The sequence below is a fragment of the Uranotaenia lowii genome, chromosome 2, assembly GCF_029784155.1.
Source record: "Uranotaenia lowii strain MFRU-FL chromosome 2, ASM2978415v1, whole genome shotgun sequence".
In the NCBI taxonomy this organism is placed as follows: Eukaryota; Metazoa; Arthropoda; class Insecta; order Diptera; family Culicidae; genus Uranotaenia; species Uranotaenia lowii.
Genome location: NC_073692.1, coordinates 419,753,186 through 419,758,616, shown reverse-complemented (window position 1 = coordinate 419,758,616; position 5,431 = coordinate 419,753,186).

The following is a 5,431-nucleotide window of genomic DNA, read 5'->3' as shown; positions in this document are numbered from 1 at the left end:
TTCGAGAAAATTGAAAATAAAAAAGCTTCTAACTTTATTGATGAAAAAAGTGTATGATTTTTTACGGATTTCTAACAAAACATAACATAACAAAACATAACGTAACATAACATGGCATAACATAACATAACATAACATAACATAACATAACATAACATAACATAACATAACATAACATAACATAACATAACATAACATAACATAACATAACATAACATAACATAACATAACATAACATAACATAACATAACATAACATAACATAACATAACATAACATAACATAACATAACATAACATAACATAACATAACATAACATAACATAACATAACATAACATAAAAATAAGAGGTTCAGTAACGGAGTTTTCAATAAACTTTTGGAACCTATAACAGAAGTAGAACTATCAACAGCGGTTCAAAATTTAGTGAAAATGACGGCTCTGGGACCTGATGAAATAATTTATGAATTTTATAATTCAATGTTTGACATTATAAAGTATGAATAACTGAAACTTTTTAATCGATTAAAAAAATGTACCTTGCAATCTTTCCAGAATTTTGTTGACGGAATTATAACACTTTTTCTAAAAATAGGTTGCAATCTTCTTAATTCAGATCACAAGCTCTTCGCAAAAATTCTTGCTGAGAGAGTTTCAGGACATATTCATGAGATTATTGGACCGGAGCAATCAGCTGGAAACAAAGGCAGTTCATGTATGCACGATCTAGATATTCTTAGAACCCTTTTAGTTAAAGCTCACTAATCGAAACGTTTAAAAATAGCACTGTTTTGAGCTGTTTGGAAAAAATCCTTTGATAAAGTCGATCATGGAAAACTTTGGCAAGTATTGAATAAAATTCGATTACCGCACGATCTAATCGAATGTCTAAAAAACTTCTACAGTAAAGCATCTTCACTAGAGTTCCCCAAATGACCCGATTTTTAAAACAGTTATGCGCTTCAGGTTAAAATTGATCCTAGGCCTAGTACAAGATCTCATGACAAATTTCGGCAGGATCGGACTACAAGAAGAGGTGCCTCAACGAGCCTGAAGTTTTTATGGGATTTTGAGACATTTTGTTCGAGAAAAAACATGAAAAAACCAGTTTTTCATCAATAATTTTGATTTCCTTCGGCTGATTTCTTTTGAATACAGTTTTTCTATGCTGCCTTAACTATGACAAATATTTATCCGAAGACTGCATTTCGATGCGAATTTAGATAAAAAAAAGTTATCTAGCTTAAAAAATGGGCTCACTTTCTTAAGGGTGTTATTCATCACATATAGACGCCTCAGTCCATTTTTGAAGCCTAGTAACTTCTTTGTCTTCACTCCAATCGAAATGCAGTCTTGGAATAAAATATTTTTCATAGTTTGGGCTTTAAGAAACACCCTTTTCAAAAGAAATCGGTCGAAAAAAAATCAAAGTTATTGATGATAAACTGTTTTTTCAAGTTTCTCCCGAACAAAATGTCTCAAAATCCAATACAAATTTCAGGCTCGTTGAGCGACCCCATCCCGTGATCCGATCTGGCCCAAATTTGGTATGAGATATTTTACTAGTTCAAGGATCAATATTGGCCTGCAGCGCATAACATTTCACAGGTTTTAGATTTCTCATACAAATTTGGGGCAGTCTAATCTTTACGTATAATTGTGAATGGATATCTAACAGACTCGTTTCAAATTACTTGTTCAGTATGACTGGGCTGTCCATTGTTGATGATACTTTCTTCTGTTTTTGTTGAACCTTTGATAGGAGCAATTTAAGCTAATGTTAAAGGAATACTTGTAGTAAAGGAGTAGGTTGTGGGCGATGAAAGCGGACGAGTTTATTTTTAGACAGGAGAATTTGCTGCAAATTGTGATACATGTAAAATATTCGGAATTGGAAGCTATTTGGTGGCTTAAGTCCGAGAAATGGAACCGACCGGACCGACCTACTGGTTAGCCTCGGTTCTTGCGAAGAAGCAAAGTAAGCAGTTTTCCCAACATCCCCTGATCCAGTCAAACCAAGTTTCCAGAAATTTTGGCCGCAGTTAAACCTTTATTGCGTCCTGAATCATCCGTAATTATAGTTTTCCTTTGATTTGGTGAGCCCGATTCGTATAATTTTTAATCTGTTAATTTATTTATTTATATTCTATTTTAAATTTATAACCAAAGCTCTTTACAACCATATGAAGCGCTTGGCAGGGAATTCCACGTTCCATTCCTTCCTTGTTCCTGTATCTTTTGTGTTTATCATCACATGGTTGGCCTGGCCGTAGTAGTATCTGCAATGCATGTTCTATGTATCAGACACTATGTTGAAAAGAAAAATTAGAAACGCAATTTTTTTTTCATTTTCAAGGATGCATACAAGTTTTGGCCATGTTGATGTCAGAAGAAGAAGAAGAAGTTTAAGGAATGCTTGTAGTAAATAATTTTGTGCAAATATTAGCTTCTGCTGATGACCTTACAATTATAATAAGAAGTGATGAAAAGTTCGATAAAGTCTTAGAAGTATACGAAATGTTTTCAAAAGATGCTGGTGTAAAACTTAATTTAAAAACAATCGGGTTACCTCTGAATGAATAATGTTAAGATCGGTCCTCAACGTTTTTTTTAGGGCTTGTTATATAGCTCAGTTGGCAAGTCTGTTGTCTTCTGAGCCGATGTCCGCGAGTTCGAGCCCAAGAGCAAAAATCGAACACAGTTGTACCGGATAGTTTTTCAATAACGATCCGCCAACTGCAACGTTGATAAAGTCGCGAATGCCGTAAAGTTGGTAAAACGACTATAATCGAAACAAAAAAACAAAAAAGGTCCTCAACGTTTAAAGGAAATGGAAATGTTGAAAATATTATCCCTTTTTTTTAAACAAATTTTAAACAAACTTAGATCAAATCATAGTAAAAATAAAGTTGGCTCTATCTCTGTATTATTGAAGAAAATTGAATTTAATTGAAAAAGTATAAATATCCAATACGTATGCGAAATCAGTTATACTCAGCAAACCACCAAGGTGGTCAAAGCTTGTTGGATCCCGAGACAAAAGAGAAGCGCTTTTCATTAAAAACATTCTTTCTAAGAATAATCTATCAATCCAGCATTTCTTTTCAAGGAAACCTGCCCTTAAAAACGTAACTATATATTGAAGAAATGTTTGACTATGGCTAAAGATATACAAAAAGAAAAATAATTGATTTCCAATAGACAAATATATAATTTTATCATACAGAAAAGAGTAGAAGAAGTAAAAATCGAACAGAAGTATCCTTCTTTACCATGGCAAAAGTTGTGAATTTACCTTTGTAAAAAATATTTGACTACAAACGCTAGATCAGTTCTTTACGAATTATTTAATAATGTCTATCCAAAAGGAATAAAGATGTCATAACTCCTCGGCAGTAGATAGTATTTTTTGCGAAATTTTTCACGTCTTTTACGGAACTGGGTGAAAAATGTTATCAAGAATTTTATTGGTTTGAGTTAAGAAATAGGCGAATAATCGGATGATAGTTTGGTATTCAGACAATTCTTTGGTATAAACTTAAATATCTGTTAAGATCTGTTTTTGAAATGATATAACTAATGTATAAACAAAATGTATGTCACCCCAGCACATAATGATTAGTAGAATTGTATAATTAGCAATAAGATGGGTCTTTAAGATGATTAATTGTAAATTAAATGATTAAGTAGAAAAAAAATAGGAAGAATATCAAATGAAAGTTACGAAAACTACCCAGCTAACACGAAATCGTAATAGAAATGATAATCCAAATTCCGATTATTTAGTCATTTTCAATAACCATCGTAAACAGGTTGGTATTGAGTGATTTTCTATCATTCGTTTACGACAAGCTTTGTCCAAAAATAGTTGAGTCAGATAGCAGTTTAGTCGATTCGTCAGTATGTCTCCCAAAAGTTGGGAATATGTTAATTCGACATTTACGATTTGAGTGAACTGATTTACAATAAATGATTGACGATTGAAATTCTATCCGATCTTTCCCTTCCTTCCTTTGACCGGTTCGTAAAAAGAAAATCTCACTATAGAGCTGAAGTGTAGATCATGTCAACTGATGATAAAAGATCTCCACTGCTGGCAATTCGGAGCCAGCGTCTTCACTTGCTGCCAGCCAAAGTTCTCGTCAACTGTGCGGATTTCAGCGGCTTGACTACGTCGTCACGAGCTTTTGGGCCTGTCTTCTTCGATGCCAATCTGGATTCCAATAAAGCGCCTCTCTGCAAATCTCGTTTTCATCTCTTCGCAGCGTGTGCCCAATCCATCTCCACTGACCTTCCCAAATCTCGTTTTCTGGCGCCCTTTGATGACACCGGTGATGTAGTTCCTCATTTGAGAATCAGTTGCAAAACCACCAAGCGCGGATGATATTCCGCAGGCAGCGGTTTAAGAATACTTGCAGTTTTCGCATCGTCACAGCATATGTGCAGCAAGTTTCACACCCGTACAACAATACGGATTTGACGTTTGAGTTGAAGATTCGGATTTTCGTTCGGGGTCTTTCTGATCCGGGTTTAGATATGTCTTCTGGTATCACCATCAGGCGTTATCTGGCTTCCAAGATACTGGAAGCACTCCACTGTCTCAACATGTTGCACAGCTACCACGAAATTGGAAGGATTTACTGTGTTGATTTCCATCAACTTGGTCTTTCTGACATTGATTTTGAGACCTGCTGCCTTGGAGCTTTCGGTGTAATCGTCGAGTTGTCTCTGTATGTCTTGTTGTGTTTGGACGAGCAAAACAATGTCTACAGTCAATTGATTCAGTCAATATCTCATCGATTACGATGAGAAAAAGCAGCGGTGATAAAATACATCCTAGTCTCACTACAGCAATTACCAGGATTGGGTCTGACAAGACACTGTCGTGCAAGACCTTGCCCGAAAATGCCTCGCACTGTGCTTCGATGAGATGGACTAGATTCTCTGGGACTCCTTGTTGTCAAAGGCTTTTTCAAAATCAACGAACAACAGCTGAAGAGAGTCCTGGAATTCATTAATTTGTTCCAGTATGATTCGTAGCGTTGTGATGTGGTCCACACATGATCGTTCGGATCGGAATCCTGCATGTTGCCGTTGGAGTGTAGCGAAGATTTTCTCGTGGATGCTGTTCAGGATCACTTTAAAAGCTGACAAAGCAGGGTCAGCTTTTAGCATTTCAGCAGGGATGCAATCGATCCCAGTCGCTTTGTTGGATTTCATCGCTTTGATTTCCGCTTCTATTTCAGCCAGCGATGGCGCCTCCGAGTTGATGCCATTAATGCGACTTACTGTTGGCGCTTCGAGCTGCAGGTCGGCGAGAAATGTCATAAAGTATTTAATCGGATATCTCCATTGGCGGCGACTCTTTCTCCCTCTTCGGCTAGGGAGTTTGTCCAGGCTCTCTTGTCTCGTCTACAAGCTCGTTTAACTGC